Genomic DNA, 18656 nt, shown 5'->3' on the forward strand with positions numbered 1-18656 from the left:
CCAACTCAAAAAAAAAAAAAAAAATGTATTATGGAACATAGTTAATGACTCTAGCATCTACCCCATTCACTAAGCTAGAAATTTTGCTAGTCCTCTTTCATTCCTTCTTCTCCCTTAATTCTTTGTTTTTAGTTAGTCACCAAATTGAAATTTTCCTCAAAGATATCCAGCTCTAAATTTCCAGTGCCACTCTCTCTTACTATCTTCCTCATGAACTATGAAGCAATCTCTTCATACTTCTGTCATTTGCCTATTGTTCTCTTCAAACAAGTTTGATTTTGTCACTCCTTTTCTAATCTTTGTTGGCTCTCAGGTTAAATTCAACTACCTTACCTTACCGTGGTACATTAGGCTTTTCACTCTCAGGTCCCAGCCTCCTTTTATGGCTTTCGTCCATGTCCTGCCATCCCTGCCATCCCTTGATCCCTGTCATTCTTCACACTGAATTTCTCACTAGTGGATAGACCTAGTAGCTCTGCATATTTACACTTATGACTTCTTTCACTTAGAATTCCATCCCCACCAAACTTCTTTGCCTGGTAAGTTCTCAGTATTTGTGTATTCTAGTGGATCTCTTTGATAAACCCTTTTTCAGTCTTCCAGTCAGAATTAGTTGCCACATTCTCTTCAGTCTCACAAAACTTTATTATTTTTATCTTTATAATGTGATTTATGAGTCTCTAATCTCCCAGGAATTTCACACTTTCAACATCAACCAGAATGTTAGCTTTTCATGTTTTTTCAGCCTGTAGCACAGTGCATAGCATATAGCAAGCACTCAAATGTTTGTTCAATGACCGAAAACAGATAAAGCTTCATTAGTTTGTAGTGATTGAAGCAGAATCAAGATACCACAGTGGGCAGCTTGTTATACTATTGAGATCTCTCATTTGTTTTTCTTTGTAGTCAGCCTTCCTAGACTTCCTTCTTTGTGCATGCTGATTCCTTATTCTTTGAGGAACCATGTACAATACCCATAGTAGTAAATTAGACATCTTTCTCTATCTCTATATCTACCTATTTAAGAAATTCTGTTTTGATCCTAAAAATAGATGCTATTTGCAGAAGAAAGTGTAACAATTTAGTCCATAGTGGTGGCATCATTAGTCTGTAGGATAGGTAAATATATATAGAGAGAAATTCAGAGTTAATTATCACTAAAATTGGAGAAGATCTGCTTGATCATTGAATTCTTTCACAATTATGTACATGATGAAGTACTAATTTAGATGATGATCTTGGTCTGTAGAAGATTAAGTGCTATTGGGAGTTAAATTATTGTGTAACTATAGTAATTATTTTCTCTTTTTTGCCCTCAACTCTATGATTATGTTGTAATCTCTGAAATGATCAACTGTGATAATGTGAAAAAGGGAAGGAATCGTATTTTTAAAAACTATTTAAGTACAATTTCATAGTAAGAAGTTATCAAATATTAGAGTACTCCAGTTTAAAATTTCTAGGACATCATTAAAAAAATTTAAAAGTATAGATTAAATTGAATAATAATTTGAATTAACAAATAACATCAAATTATTTTAAAGATATATTTTAATATAAGATTAAAACTTTTATTATTGAGTTATTATTGCTGAAATACAGAAATTCATTTTATGAATTTGAGATTTCTATATGAGTTTTTCATTTACCAACTATTGTTAATTGTTGATTTCCATCTAATTCCATTTCATCTTTGAGAATGTCACAAAATTATTTCCCAAACTATAAAAAGAACGCTTGATAATAAAAATATAGTTTTAAAATGTTTTAAAAATATGTTAAAATGAAGTTTTTCAATATCACCACTTTTATCCTTTATTCCTTTCTTTTGATTATGTCTTATTTTGTTATAAGTTACTTATTTTGTTATACAACAAAGTAAAAGATCACTTTGTGTTGTATGTGGCTTTAGTTTGAAATTATACATGTACATATAATCATAAAAATTTTTGAATTTCGAACAATAATTTATTGTTCCAAAATCACTCCATTTTTATATAATAGTTTTATCATGAGTTTTTATATAATAGTTGATCACTTTCATTATGTATGGACCATTTTTTCTGTTGTCTAGACATATTTCCACAATCTAAATTAATGAATTTTATTTCATTTAATTTTTTTCTCAAAGGTTTCTTTTCTAAAAACCGGTCAGTATAAATTACATATCCTTATGAAATCCATTGTTTAGGAAACCAATGTGCCACCTGCAAACCCAATATTATTTTAAAACATTATTGGAACTAAAAATGGAACCATGCTTTGTAATATATTGCTTGAAGTATCTAAGTAAAATATATATTCTTAACTATTCAAGTTACAGCTTGCCACTTAATTTTATTTCAAGAGAATTCTTTATGAAAATCAGGACAACTTGAATTTCACCTTATTTGGTATTCTTTCAAAATTTAGTATTTTTAACAGTAATGCTAACGATCAGGGAAAGTATCAGTAATGGATTGTTAAAATATTAATATTCAATATTTCATGTATAAAAAACCCATGAATTTCATTGTTTAGTTGCAAAGTTTTTAAGATAGCATTTATTTGAGTTATAACCACCATTACAGAATAATGCATGAACTTTTTTGTGTGTGATTTGGGATGGGAATCTAAACACTAGCATTTATACTTATATTTTAATCTATATTTTTCTTCTGGAACATTATTAGTAAATTTTGAGATTGTAGAACTGTTGACCCAGTCATACATATACAGAGCTTGGCCTTCGAGTTAATTAAATATGAGTTAATAATATATTATAGGGAAATTATTGTCCTTATTACAGTTATTAGGTAGTTACTCAAATTATAGCTTGAAAGGAATGCAGAGCATGGAAAACTCAGGATTAAATTATGCATTTGAACCTTAGGCCAGTTTTTACTGTAGAGACAGTTTGCTGCTAAAAGAGAAATTGTATGTCATTGAAATTAAATGCTTTTCTGGGGATGGAAGATTCCAGTTTTTAATGAAATTACTAAGTGTGGTGTAGTGAAATGATTAAAATCTGTATTCCGGGAATGTGGCAGGGAAAAAAATCAATAAGTGCTAGCACAGCTTTGCTGCTCAATGTGAATCCTGAGAATGAAATAAACTACTACAAAAATAATAATTAAAAACATATCAGCACATTAATTTATTTAGCATCAGTCTCCTGAGACATCATCTTCACTAATTTTTAGCATACATTTTACTATGTAATGAGCAGCCTTCTTTTCAGATATCCTTATTAGACAGGCAGTATTTCTGCCCTTCCCCCAGTGCTCCTGCATCGCAATCATTGTACTTGCACTTATTATGTTACAAATGACCGAGGTAAGGCTGACATTCTCAGTGCATGCAAAAAGACCTAGTCTGCCAAGCTTTTTTTTTTCCTAATGAAGCAGCTTTGTGAAATCTCCCCATGTGTTAATACTAATGAAGATCCTCCAGCACAATTAAAATCACAGCCAGTAGCTGAAGAGGAAACATAAAACAATAGCATCTTTTAAGATACATCTATCCACATATGTATGTATAAAATACACATATATGATCAAATTATTTTCCTATAGCTTAATTTTTACTTACTCTTCATCCTGAAAATTAAATCATACAATTTAAAAAAATAATATGAACTTCGAGACGTTATTGTGTTCTGGAGGAACATAAAAACTGCCTCAGCGAACTTTTTTTAAAAAATTACATTTCTTAATGGATAATAAATTGTTATCAAGGTTAAGGCTTTTTTAAAAATAGTTTTTAGGAAGCTATAGGATGGAGTGTGGGAGGGAATGGGATGTTCTTTAGTTTATCTTGATTGGTTGCAGGATTTGGGAATTCGTGTTGGGGGAGTGGAAGAGTAAAAACATAGAAAGTTGGAAGAGATTATGGGGCTAGACAAATAGTATATAACCGTATGTATCGTTTTAAAGATGGAGCAGTGGGCTTCCAGTCTTACTTATAACTTGATTTTCTTAAAAAGTGTTCCTACAATTAGCTATCCTTTTTTTCCTAACCTGTGAGAAACTGGGTGAAAAAACCCAAAACCAAAAACAAAACAAAACAACCGAGATTACCTTTTACAGTTTGTACATATAACTTTAAGGCGATTTACAGTTTTAACGTCTTTTATTTAAATTTTATTTTAACTCAGTGCATAAACATTACAGCCAGTTTAACTTGCCCAAGGAAGGACAGTAGAATTTTATACTGGGACCATCCTGCATCCTGCTTTTTATTTAACTCTGAGTCCTAACATCCACAAGTTCTCGGGATATTAATTTTGTTGGTTTGTAGATTTCAACAGAATTCTGAATTTAGGAACAAAAAAGTTTAGGTGGAGATGATTACCCAGAGCTCCCTATTCTCCAGTTTTCCTTTTTAAAAAATTAAATTTGCAATCCTGTTTTCTGTCATATCTTCTGTAAAAGCAGAGCAAAACAACATTTTAAGTTTCTTAACTTTCCTGGGACAAGGAACGGTGCAAACTCAAAGCTACAGTATTCTTGGAAGGAAGAAGCAAACCCCTCTCTTGGCTCCTTTAGGAGCTGATAGGTCATTTATTATTGGAACCGAAATGGTATAAACAATTCTCTCTCTTTTTTCCCTTGTTAACAGCAACTTTCATTGTTAGAGAGAGGAGAGAGAGAGAAGCCTTGTTGGTTGACGTCACTTGGTTCATGAAGCCTTCGCCTAGAAGTGAAGCTGCTGAACAAACCTTGAGAAGAATCATCTCCTGCTTCAATCTGCTGCTGGATAGGAACTAATCAGAGAGAGAGGAGGCGGAAGACGGAGAAGGAGGGAGTCAAGGGCTTTCCCGATCACACATCTCACCTCCAATCCAACTCTCTTTATACTTTTCTTGCAGAAATAATAATAGAAATAAGGAGGTGGCGGGGTTTCCAAAAATCTTAACCTTCAACCATCTGGGGAAGGCAAAAATCCCATCCACCGCAACTCTCAGTTCGAAAGTAAAGGTGAGTTTCAAATCCTCGGGTGTGAGGGGTGCGGGTGAAGATGAAAATCCCAAATGTTATAAAGCCGGTTGAAACAGAAAAGGAGGAACTACGCTCCTGCGAGCGGGGGACTCCGGAGTTGCTAATCTGGAGGCGCTCGCCCTGCCCGCCCTCTCGCCCTGCCGCCGCTGTTTACCCTCGCTGGTCGGTGCGTCTCTTTGTTGTGCTGGCTGGAAGGCTGGGGTGGCTCTTGGGGTCCCGAGTGGAGTTTGGGGGAGGAGGGCGCGGAGATGTGCGGTCCTGGGTGGGAGGTGGGGGGTGCGGCCTCAGGAGAACGCAAACTTTATTCCCAGCCGCCAGTGCGGGACTTCGGTGCAGTAGGGCCACGGGCCGTGCTCCCCGGCCGGGCCGACGCCGCCGCGAGTCCGCCTCCTTTGTGCCGGCCGCTCCTCCTCCCCTTCGGCTTCTAGCGCTCTGGTCGCCGCCAACAGTTTTGCGTCTTAAAAACAGCCTCTGTCAGCGTTGCGATCGCCGTTCCTACCCCGGAATACCCGCTGCTCCCCCACTCCGGGCCGGGGTAGTTTCAAGATTGCCCCCCCACCCCCGTCCGCCTACTGCTGCCCTTTTTGCCTCCGCCCCCTCTTCCCTCTTGGACTGATTAGCTGCGTCTGCCACCCCGACTCCCCTTTTCGGGCCTCCTTTGCTCTCTCCGTGTGTAGCTCGAGGCTCTTAGAGTTTCCTGAAAATGAGCGGAGGTGGGGGTGGGGCAGGTGGGACTGGGAAAAGATCTGGATACCTGGGAAGGTCTATGTCAGAACGCAGAAGGTTTGAGGAGCATTGCTTCTCATACAGTAAGGTCTGTGAATTGGTCTCATCTCTTGGCAGCTTTTCCCGGGGCTCGGCCGCCAGCTCCCAACTCTTCCGCTTCCCTCTTTTAATCTTTTTATCGTTCCTCCTCCCCCCTTTCCCTTTCGCGGCTCCCCTCCTCTTAAAGTAGTTCCTTGAACCCCAGAATTGAGATTTGGGAAGGGAAGGAAGTGTTTGAAGAGTCAGAGCTGGCCCTGCTGTTTGGGAGATTTTCTCTTCTTTTCTTTCTCCCTCTGTATTTATCTTTTGTGTGTTGCTTCCTTATAAAGAGGGAAGCAGCTGCAGTCCTTGGCCGAGTTGTTGAAATTTATCCCTTTGTGTATATTACAATATCCTCCATTTTTTTTTCCTGCCCTCTAAACAACAAGCGTTTCGCCATCTTGGGCAATTTTATTCCCAAGTCTCTCTGTTTTTATTTTTGAGGAAAGGAAAGAAGCCTTAGAAAGCCAAAAAGTGTGTCTGGATAAGGCTTAAAGTTTAGGGAATGTTCAGGGGGCCCAGTGACGTCATGTAAACTTTATCGAGAAATTTTCTCGAGTACATTTTTCGCCTGTTTTTCCCCTGTTTTAAAGGATCCTGTAACTTAGAGGTTAACGATAAGTTGTGTGGCTTATTTTTTGTGTTTTGGTCTGAAGATGATTTGGCAAAGTCTGCACAATATATGTTTTGGTAACAGGTGGAAGATTATGTGCCAAAAAATGGTGTAAACTTTTTGTGTCGTTTGGTATTTAGCTAATTTTTGTGTACATGTTTTATATTTAAAGGTTTCAAATGTTATTTGTAATCAGCGTATTTCTTTTATTTGCTCCACTCTCCTGTATGGATTTAAAAAAATTAGCTTGGTTAATATTTACATATACTTATTTTAGATTACCTGGCTCTCGCTTTGTAATTAAATATTCTTTTTTTCTTTGTTTATTTCTTTATATTTTGAAAAGATACAGCTATTGAAAACGTCTCTAAATACTGCATACTTAAAAATTTTAATAGTAGATAATAGGTTGAACAGTTGGCAAAAATGTAGAGTATTTAAAAGGCAGAATTAATTTAAAAAGATATTTTATAATCTCTAGCTATAAACTCTGTCAGCTATTATAAAAAGATAAACAATATAAACTAGCATTGCTTTAATTTGCTTGTCTAAAATAGTTTTTCATCTCACCAAAGTTGGTCTGGTCACATGACCAAACTTAATGATACACTGACTAGTATATAAATAAGAGGCAGTGTAAATTGAATGGCAAAGTCGAATTCTGTCTCCTGTAGTCATTTTCAGTCAGCATATTTACATCTCTTCTAACAAGGACATGAAACTGTCTGTATTTAATTTGCATTCTCTTTGTCTTCTGGGTTGGGGAAAAACATTGACAACAATTAACTTAAAAAAAGCTAATAGAAACAATTCTGAATACATTGAAAAGATTTGTCTAACACATAAAAACTTACGTTATCTGTGGTATGTTTTTATTTCTGTAACAGTCTCTTTTGGTGTTATCTATTTATCCAGGAATTTGCTTTATGTAAAATGCTATGTAAAAAGCTTGACTGAATTGAATGTCTGCCATTTATGTGAATTGTAGGTAGGTGAAAAATGTTTAAATAGTTAAAAGCACATAGAACAGATGGTTCTAAATTATACATGCAACAAAGGACTAAAAGATTTGGCAGATTATAAATGGCAAGCAACAGAGGATAAGTAGTTTAAGAAAATGGTAGTTAAGTACATTTGATGTCTCACACCTATTGTAAACACTGTACATATTATTGTCACTGTGCTGCATAATCAATAATTTGAGCAACATTAAGGCACTTGTGTGTTTCAGATAGAAAAAAGTAAGTTTTTACAAACATTTAAAATGAGTGTTTGAATGTAAAATCATTTTTAGCCTATGATGACAAATAAGAGTCTATTTTTTTAGGAAATTAGATTTAACAACAGGAAGTTATTTATGAGAAGTTAATATTGTTGCGTTCTTATAATGGTTTGGAGAGAAATAGGAGTAGGTACGGATCTTAAAATCCAGATAAGAATATCCTCACTGTTCTCATATGTTAAATTAGTACTGGACTATATAGCAACATGTACTCTTTCAAACACTAATGAAAAACTATTTTTAGATTGTTCAGTCTTGGAAATGTATTTGTTGGAATACTGTTGGCATCATTTACTAAACACTTATTGATAAAAAGGATATATTTTAGTTTTAATTTTTGAATTTTATATATAACTGATACTGATTTTACGGGAATAGTTTACTCTGAATTTTTTAAATGTACAGATTTTTATGTAGTTTTTGCTTTTCTAGAAGAATCTGAGTGTTTAATTATATTTAACATTTTAAAAAATTTAGGATAACCTAAAGTATTCAACTTAGTGGGAATTTGTTTTTATTTTTTTTATAACCCATTCATTTAAAATGCATATAAGACTATAACGGAACCTTGGAATTTTAATTCTGTTGCCCTTTCTCCCATTTCTTTGTTTGCATGTTTATTATAGAACTGCAGTGTAAAGGAGCAGATGTTTTGCCAAACATCCTGATGTGTTGCTTTTTCTTATGGGAGTGCATAACTGTTCCTTCTGATGCATCAACTTGACAGCTGGTTGATTTCATGGAGCTGCTAAGAAGCCATTAGTGGTGTCATTGAATTGAAACAGAACAGTCACTCCCAGCTTGAACTGCAATTGTTAATGTCTTTGTTGCTACTTTTGTGTTACTATACAAGATGTAGGATAGCACAGTTGCATGAAAGTTCAAGATTTTTGTCTTATCTCCTTGAATTAGTGAAGGTATATGATGGAACTTGCTTACTTTTAGTTTAGTGGTTTCTCCATCAAAAGAATTTTAAGTTGTATTTTCTGAGTTTTTGAACTAGTCCTAGTTATAACAACCAAAGTAAGAAATATGATTTAGCATAAAGTAATATGGGGATTTTGACGCTAACTGAAATTATCAAGTTTTAGTAATTTTTAATGTACTTGATTTCCTGAGGGATTAATTAAATGACCTAGTTAGGTATTTTAAGAGATTTTGATTACATAAAATTCAATATTTTGTGACATGAAGTTTTAAAAATATTGTGTTTTATTTAATAAATGTTTACCCATTTGGTTAAATGTTTCTTTAAACGTTTGTTATTGGATATGATCAGAAGAGAAAAGAAATAATTACTTAGGGAAATTTGCAACAGTATTATGTTTAAATTTTTTTTTTTTAATGAGACCAAAGTGTTGTTTAAAAATTTACAAACTGTGATCTAAAATATTTCACTAGTAGCAATTTAGTGATTTTAAAATTTGAAATTATATTTTTTACTGTCATAATTTTTATTAGTTTCAGCTGTCATACCGTGGTACTAAAATGGTTTCGTTGTTCCATTGGTGCCTCACTGTTTTCTACTTTTTCTAGTTATTTGCCTGTTTGGTTTTTTTTTTTTTGGTGGGAGGGTGAAATGGGAAAAAGAAAAGAGGAAGAATAAAGACTAATTATCCTGACAAAAAAACACATTTAAGAAAATTTCATATATAAAAACTTTAGGATGGTAAGATTTAAGGATATAATTTAGTTTATTATTACTATATTAAGAGACTTTTTCTCGTTCCAATATTTATTGGATTTTAATCCTTAGCTCTTTGGGTATATTAGGCATTTAAAAGATTATTCAAAGAGCCTAAAATTTGTAACATATGTAAAATAGTTTGCCATTAAAAAAATACTTAAAATATGAAATTGATTATTAGACTACATAATTTGTTCAAGACTTCCTGTACAATATAAACAAATTTTTAACACTTATGAGTTGTCACCTTTGAGTGATTTCAGAATTATGTCTTCCTAAAATCATAAGTTTATAGAGACACTTATTTTAAAAACAGGTCAAGCATTACTGTGACTAAAGCCAAGATTTATATTCGACTAATGTGCTTTCTCAACCTTTTAATAAAATTGCCATACAACTCCTTAAAAAGGAAATCAGTCTGTTACTGTATACTATAACTCAATATTTAAGAAACATATTTACTCATATTTATGTCAAGGCAGATAGATATTAATATAAATCAATTTACTATATAACATTGAGTTGTATATTAAATTAAACTTTAAAAAAAGAATCTAAAAATACTGAGTTCATTTTTAGATATAACCTCAATTGTAGTGCAGATAAGCATTCCATAATTTAAGTAGGAATTTTCAGGTATTGGGTTTCTTAAAGGAATGTAATTCTGAAAGGAAGAGTCATTTTAAAAGTTTTAAGTTTGATTCATAAGTTTTTCTGTTGACCATATTAACTTTGATATTATAGGTAATAAATCATTTACAACTGCATATGGAGTTATAAAATATCACAACATCTTTGCTGAAAGCTGGAAAATTAAATGACTACATCACTTTCAGTTGTATTTTGAGTGCTATTTGATTTGTGGCAAGTCACTATAAAGTTTGAAATGTAAAATATTTAATCCGATATTTACAAGTTAAACATCTAGTTTTCAACATGAATAGACTTTTATAAGAATATGAGGTGAAAATATGATTTTCACCCCATATACTTAAATTTTTACTACATAAGACAAGCGTGTTTCAATTTGTTTTTAAAAGTAAAATTAATGCTTTTAAACATAGTTAAAATAATTTATGAAATTTGACTTGCACCTTGGTTTTTGAATGCCTTTTATTTAAATAAAAAAATTATTGAGTATTGTGGATAATAATAGTGAAGGTAATATATAGATATGAACCTTTACTAATTTTGTGTTGTGTACATGTTTGTGTGGTATATAAGAAAGTAGTTTTTGGTTCGACAATAATTATTGCATTGGTACTTCAACTATGTGTAGACATTATTGTGTGTTTTTCCTGTTTTCGCCTCTTAACACTTTTCCACAAACATGCACTCATTAATCAAAGACAGTGCACTCCTGCTGAGGGCAGAGAGGTTCATCAAATTGGCAGTCAGTTTGGTGTAAAGAAAGGTGTACTGAAGCCCTTAACTCGCTGGGACATAAATAAATCTAAGGTCTTTGTATGCAAACCCTGGAGGTTAATACTGTATAATTCAATGTCCTGTCTTTGTTTTTATGATTGATGTTTTTAAATGTTTCAAGCTTGGTGCAGTCTTCTAGTAGGTCGGGTCTGACAATCTGATTGGCTGTAGTAAGAAAGCATTAGGTTGTCAGAAGGACTTTGAGTATGCTGCAGAGATTTTGATTTTTTTTTTTCCTACGAGATCATTGTCATATTGCCTGAGCTGTTATAGGAATGTACCAATGATTGACGTTCCCTGCTGTGATAATGGACCTGGTGCATGAAATGCCAATAGTTTGGTCCTATTTGTTCGGAAGCTTACTGCTATTTGTATCCTTAACAGAGCTAACATGTAGAACAAGCAAAACTACTGGGATTTCTCTGTAGAAATAGTGCTGGGATTTGGCTTTAACATGAATTGGTTGCATATTCATAATTTAAGAACAGCTGGTTACAGCAAGCACATAGTCATTTGCAAGCTATTATAAACCATTCCACTCACACATGGAGCCTGTGCTTGGTGATTTTTTTTTTGTATTGATCTACCTGCATTTAAAATCTGGTCACTGCTGCTACAGAAGCTCTTCCTTTTAGCTGTGTTTGCAACATAGAACAGGTTCAATTTTAAATATTTAATTTAAACTTAATGCTGAATAAAATGAAGCTTTGAAGGAAACAAGTGTAAAAGGTCATATGTTACTTGTCATATATTTAATCGTGGCTGGACCCAAACAAATAAACAAACTTAGATTATACAACCAGTGTAATTTTTGAAAAAAATGCTTTATGATTTTGAACATTAGATGAATAACTGAATTATCTTTGATTTGAAAATATTGCTAATATATTTTACTTAGTTATTTACAGTTTGGGGAAACAACATTAACAATAGCTTTTGATTAATTAGTCTGTAAAACAATGTCATCTAATATGTAGAAAAGTGGTAGTAATTTTAACTTATGAGTGGTGTAAAACAAGATAAAAAGGAAAATTGACAAGACAATAATTGGATTAAAATAATGTTAATCCTAAAACTATAAAGCTGCTTTAATTTTTTAGAAAGAATTAAATGAGGAGTCTGTTCTACTTTTTGAATCACTTCTGGAATATTAAGCACAGCTATGCTCTTGCAGTATTTAAGTGGTATGTGTAAGTTAGTCCAAATATAATAGTTTCCTGTGTGCTGTCAGAAATGACTGTAAAGAGAGAGTTGAAAACCTCTATATCTCAAACTTTCATGAAAAGAGTGGGAGGAGAAGATGTTAAATGTTATTTCAGCTATCCTTTTAGGAATCACAAGGAGCAATGCCTTGATTTGTATATGTTAAAATGAGTAGATACCTGAGTGATTTATGATGCATTTAAACTGAGCTTTCTACACATGGTATTAGGTTCACATGTACATGTATGTGTTTGTCCCCACATTAGATGATGACGTACCTCTCAGTACTTCAAGGTTGAGTACCAGTCCTAAGAGTGCATTTTACTCTTTCTTGGCATCACAAGAGGCTAGGTATGTTGGTAGTATAACAGAATATATGATCACATTTAATCTAACTGATAGTAGGCTGTACTTTTTTTAAATAATAAATTCAGAGGTTATTAAAGGACGATATGTTACATTTCAGTTTTGAGTTCATAGGTTCATAACTTTATATATACAGTTAACTTTCCATTACTTGAGGTTATATCAGTCATTTTTTGAATTATTCTATGCCCTTCTCTCTCCCTTTTGACTATTGTCCTTTCAATTATTTCCCTACTGTTCAGCATCTCCTCACAGAATAAATAAAAGGAAGGAGAATTCAAATAAATCTAACTTTTCCTTCTTTCCTCACTTCTTGATAGGTCAGAAGGAGGGAAGTTTTTAGTCTTTCACAAAAATGAAGGTTTGGGATTTTATTTGCCTTTTCTGGTTCTTATTACAATAGATAATTGTATTTAGAAATGAAAGAAGAGTTAATGAACTGAATTTTTTACATACTATATTAGGAACTCAGCAAAACAAAGATTTAGTCATTGTTTAAAAAATGAACTGACTCAGTAACACTACAGGAGAATCATAGTACTTTATATACTTTTATTATTCTAGTATTAGTAACAGGAAAAAGAGGCATCCACCTTCATTCTTCAAGTTTATATTGAGTGCTGTCTTCAAGCAGCACTTGGATAGCTATGGATAAAAGTTTGTGAAAGTTCATCATGATAAGGAGAGAGATGGCTTCTGGTTGGAATAATTAGAAGAGACTCTTTGGTTTAGGTAGCACTGAACTAGATAAAGAATGATTAAATTTTGACTATTCAGAGATCAGGAAGAAAGGATCCAACAAAAGAAGGATAGTATAAGCCCCTAGTAGACAGCAAATATGCTAAAGCTAGTTCATTGAATATCTGGAATTGTTCTGCCTTTTTAGGGTCAACCTAACCCACATACCTCTTCTTCCACTATAAGGAAAAGAAAATAACGTGCGACCCCTCTCTTCCTCCATTGCTTTCAAAATTGACTGTTTGGCTTTCACTGGAGAAGGTGGGCTAATCAGTTTCAAATCCTTCTTTTCAATGATAGGCTTGTTTGTGGAGGCCAGGTTAAAACCTATAAAACTGCCGCTTTTGGTCAGAGATATTAAAATCTTCTATTTTAGATTAACCAGAGCCCCTCCCTTCTTCTTGATTCTTTACATATGCTTTTGTGAATTTTTTTCTAGAAACCTAATGTATGATCACCCATGCTAAGAACGTTGAGTAGAGAGCAGAGGGGATATCATCTTTGCATCTTTTTTCTTGGTGATGGCTCTGATTTAAAAACAAAAAAACCACCAAAAAAACCCCACTTCTTTTAGTTACTTTGGTTAAATGGAAAAGACAGTGAACTGTCCAAAAAGGTATATCTATAAGGACAAAAAGTAACAAAACTCCTAGTCCCTATTTTCAATAACACCAGTACTGGATTTCAGTAAAAACAGTATGAAAAAGGAAAGACTCAAAAAATTTTCAAAACTCCAATGTGCAAAAGGACTTTTACATGGTGTCTTGGCCAAGGACAATGTATTTCAGCTGGTAGGTTTTTCCTAACTTCATTATTACTATATAATAATAATAATGAAATATATTGTTACAACATATGATAGTGAAATTTGTTTTATTTTGTTTATTTGTAGTATTGTGATGAACATTTACTTGTAAGAGACTTGTTATAAGAAAACCTTAAAACATTTACATAATCATTTATCTTGTATAAGGATGAGTTTTGAGGTAAACTAAAGGTAGAAAACTGGAAATAAAAGACGATCCAGTGTTGTAAGTTTAGATAGAAACCATACTTTCTTTTTGATTTCTATGATGACATGGTTGTTGAAACATACTTCTGATCTATCTTCCTAAGGAAAAGTTTCATTGTTGACATAAACCATTATGATGACATGAGAAGCAGCAAAACCTATCTTCAGCATTTGGAAAAATCAAAATCAGCCTGTAAGTCACAGGATGATGTTTTTCTCCCTTTCTGTGTTGTTAGTACAGCAAACCGAAAGAAATAGGGTCTGCAAGGCAACAATAATTAACAGGTATAGGTCAGATCTCTTTAATTTAAATAAGGGACTACTTAGGAGCTAAGGGAAGTATCCATAGGAGTTGGGCAGTAACAACAAAAAAGGGTTAACTTTAAAGGTTTTAAAACTCAGTTGTGAGTAGAGCATTGTTATATAACCAAGTCCTCTTGGAAAGTATCAAGATTTTGTCCATAGTGATGTAAGTATCTTAGCATTAAACTCCTGTGCATTGTCATTTATATTTTCAGCAGCTTGTTGAGAAAATAGCTCTTATCTGTAATCATACCTTGGGGATTTGAAGTAGAAAGTTGAAGGGTTAGGGAAGGGCAGTGTAAACAGTAAACACTTGGTCCAGGAAGAGAACATGTAATAACTTTGGACAGTTAGATAAAAGCTCTCTTTACCCTTCACCCTCCACAAAGCTTGTTCATAGATATACTTGCCAAAACTCACAAAAGAGAATAATTGTTTTAAAGAATGTGTAAATGTTTTTGTATTATGTGTGAAATGGGAGGGTAGAAACAAGGCATACTTAGGGGAGAAAAAGCTAAAATGAATGTGACCAGAATTTCACTGTTTTTAATTTTATTTATTTATTTATTTATTTATTTATTTTTTTTTTGAGTTGGAGTCTCACTCTGTCGCCCAGACTGGAGTGCAGTGGCCGCTCCCAGCCACTGCAGCCTCGGCCTGCTGGGCTCCAGCGATCCTTCAGCCTCAGCCTTCCGAGTAGCTGGAATTACAGGCATGTGCCACCACACCCAGCTGATTTTTTGATTTATTGTAGAGATGAGGTCTTGCTGCCCAGGCGGGTCTCGAACCCGCGGGCTCAGGCAATTCACTCACCTCAGCCTCCCAAAGGCACGGGATTACAGGCTGAGCCACCGCTGAGCCACCGAGCCCGGCTATTTATTTATTTTTTAGAGAAAGGGTCTTGCTGTGTTGCCTGGGATGACCTTGAACTTCTGGGCTCAAGGGATCCTCCTTAGCCTCTTGAGTAGCTGGGACTGAACAGGCATGTGCTACCCTGCCCGGCTAACTACTTTTTTAAGTGAGGTTTTCTGTGACATAGTACCTTGAATTTGACCTTTTTTAATTTTAATATGAGACACCTTTTGTTAAATAATTCTTGCAGATATTTTATTCTTACAAGGTAGCATTTATATGTTGCAGCTGAAGTCTAACAGGTACCAACTAAATTAATTATATGTGCCTGGGTAAAAATGCATGTTTGTCTCTGTATTTATAATCTTAGCACTTCATAAGTGAGCTAAAAATAATTCTGCAGTTTCCCATGGAAACAAAAATCACTTATCAGTTTCTCATGTTTAGAACCGTTGTGATGCGCAAATAGTCCCTTATTAGGCAGTAGTAATTAGTTAAACAAATTGATCATTAAATTGAGAACAAGAAGCAAGTCAGCATCTATTTCCTAATAAGTAGAAACATGGTGCCCAGAAGTAAAATACATACTCATGTGTTCATACAGCTCATATGCTCAAGGAGTTTATAACTTCCTCAGGGAGAAAGAGTGTACATAAAGTAATGTTTCAACTTTGTAATTTTTAACTCATGGAAATTCAATTATTTATATTAGGAAAAAAATTGAGAGTGGAAAAGGAAAGCAGTTTCAATTGCCATCATTCACTTAGAGAACTTATGTATGTTCCAAATAGAGTACATGAATTGTTTCCGGTGGTGGGGAATATGCCACCCCAAAATATGCTACTTTTACATAGGATTATTTTGAGCCAAAGGCAATTGAGAATAAATAGATGCAGAAAGAAGCCTTGGAGCTTCCCTTATCTGACTAAAATCAGAAACTTCTGAGAAATGAAGACTGACATAAATCCCTTCTCCAGAGGAATTTTATGGCCAAGAAGAAGACAGAAAGTCAGCACTGAGATGAGTCTACACAAACAAGCATTACTAAAATAACTCTTACCATCCATTAGTTTCCCCATACTGTTTACCCTCCCACAATTTACCAATCCTACAAGCCCAAACTCCCACTTTCCTTTGTCTAGTTACTTCTCCACTATTTATCTCCCTTTGTTAAAATAGACTTAAAAGTTTCTGAGTCTGCCTGCTTCATTGGGCTTTTACTTTTTTATGTGAAGCCCCATGCATGTAAAAATAGTTAACATCAATAAAATAAGCATACTTTTTGTTAATCTGTCATTTATCAGTTTAATTTGCAGGCCCCAGGATTTGAACTTGAGAGAGAGCAGAACCTTTTTTTCTTCCCCTTATAATTTATCTCATTGTGAGCATCTTATACTAGGTGTAGTGCTTGAGTCTTAATACACATTTTTATATGAATATTTTATATTATTGCTTCTAAATATAGGCCAGCTATGAGGATCTGGAGCTCAGCTAAATAAATGGTGTCTATTTTAATGCTGGTGTCTTAAACTTGCTGTGTTGAACTTGAAATACAGTGTTTCTGTGTCTAGTGGGGTACCACGTCAAAGATAATACTTGATATATTTTAGTACAGACTGCTAATCAGAAACCAGAACCAGCCCAGCTCGGTGGCTCAACCTGTAATCCTGCGCCTTTGGGAGGCTGAGGTGAGTGGATTGCCTGAGCCCGTGGGTTTGAGACCCGCCTGGGCAACTTGGCGAGACCTCATCTCTACAATAAATAAAAAATTAGTTGGATGTGGTAGCGCACGCCTGTAGTTCCAGCTACTTGGAAGGCTGAGGCGGAAGGATCGCCGGAGCCCAACTGGTCGAGGCTTCGGTGGCTGGGAGTGGCGACTGCACTCCAGTCTGGGCGACAGTGAGACTCCGACTAAAAAAAAAAGAAACCAGAACCTACCCTACCTTCAAAAGTCTCTACTGTGTATCAAGACAACATTGTTCCAAATAGTTTATATGCTTAAATATTGCTATTGATAACCCTAAAATTTTTTTTTTTTGAGTTGGAGTCTCTGTCACCCAGACTGAAGTGCAATGGCCGCTCCCGGCCACCGCCGCCTCGACCTGCCGGGCCCGGCGATCCTTCCGCCTCAGCCTTCCCAGTAGCCGGAATTACAGGCGCGCGCTACCACGCCCGGCTGATTTTTGATTTATTGTAGAGATGAGGTCTCGCTGCCCAGGCGGGTCTCGAACCCGCGGGCTCAGGCAATCCACTCACCTCAGCCTCCCAAAGGCACGGGATTACAGGCTGAGCCACCAAGCCCGGCTCCTAAAATATTTTTTTAAAAATAGTTTGCAATTAAAAGGGTTCAAAGAGAGGGTGGAGTTTGAAGGAAGTAATTATTTTAGTTTAGAATAGCAACCTGACAAAGGAGAGGATATAGGGAAACCTATCTAAAATTCGTTTGAAAATAGTGGAAGATGAACTGGGCACTGTGGCTCTCACCTATAATCTCAGCTACTCAGGAGGCTATGATGGGAGGATAGCTTGAGGCCAGGATTCTACACTAGCCTGAGCAACATAGTGAGACCCCATGTATCACAAAATTCAAAAAAAAAAATTAGTTGGGCGTGGTGATGCTTGCATATAATCCCATGTACTTGGAAGGCTGAGATGGGAGGGTGTAGTGAGTTATGATTATGCCACTTCACTCCAACCGGGACAACAAAGTGAGATTCTGGCCCTTTAAAAAAAATAGGGAGAGAGAAAGTTAGAAAAGGGAATTTGGACTAATGAGTGGATATTTAAGTGAGAGGGATGACATGATTAAAAATTTTTGGAAATATTGGGAAGAAATCTGTGCAGTGTATTAAAAGAAGAGAGGCTATTATAGGAAAGACCAAGCCGGGCTCGGGGGCTCAACCTGTAATCCCACGCTTTGGGAGACTGAGGAGAGTGGATTGCCAGAGCCTGCGGGTTTGAGACCTGCCAGGGCAACTTGACGAGAGCTCATCTCTACAGTAAATCAAAAAATTTGCCGGGTGTGGTAGCACGCGCCTGTAGTTCCAGCTACTTGGAAGGCTGAAGCGGAAGGATCGCCGGAGCCCTGCAGATTGAGGCTGCGGTGGCTGGGAGCGGCCACTACACTCCAGTCTGGGCGACAGAGTGAGACTCCAACTCAAAAAAAACAAAAAACAAAAGAAAGACCAGTTATATGAACTTCCAGTGATAAGTAGTTATGACTAGTAGCAACGTGGATGAACGAAAGGATAAATATGAAATACACAATAATTTTAAGGAATAGGGTTGAGCTGGTTGAGAGGTAGGAGATTATATTATTTTACATTCGAATCTATTTCATATGATCATCATAATTTATTGTGATTGAACACTTATTCCCTCTTTTCAGATAA

General features: G+C 35.1%; 1 protein-coding gene and 1 long non-coding RNA gene across 3 annotated transcripts in view; one reads left to right on the plus strand and one right to left on the minus strand.

Annotated features, from left to right (window-relative positions):
• BAZ2B (bromodomain adjacent to zinc finger domain 2B) overlaps positions 1-18656 on the plus strand; it is a 406036-nt gene that overhangs the window by 91542 nt on the left and 295838 nt on the right. Inside the window, exon 3 of one of the 2 annotated variants that reach the window (XM_021716325.1) lies at positions 4600-4958. The gene's annotated coding sequence lies outside the window, so the exon portion shown is untranslated. Of the gene's footprint in view, positions 1-4599; positions 4959-5588; positions 5794-18656 lie in introns of those variants that run through there. The other variant, XM_021716326.1, reaches the window with a different exon arrangement.
• LOC110596335 lies at positions 3113-5893 on the minus strand. The gene is made up of 2 exons (XR_002482396.1): positions 5734-5893; positions 3113-5436 (listed from the first exon to the last, which is right to left on the minus strand). It is a non-coding gene; the product is annotated as an uncharacterized LOC110596335 (long non-coding RNA).

The sequence above is a fragment of the Carlito syrichta genome, unplaced genomic scaffold (assembly GCF_000164805.1).
Source record: "Carlito syrichta isolate Samal-C Ts95f unplaced genomic scaffold, Tarsius_syrichta-2.0.1 Scaffold308699, whole genome shotgun sequence".
NCBI lineage: Eukaryota > Metazoa > Chordata > Mammalia > Primates > Tarsiidae > Carlito > Carlito syrichta.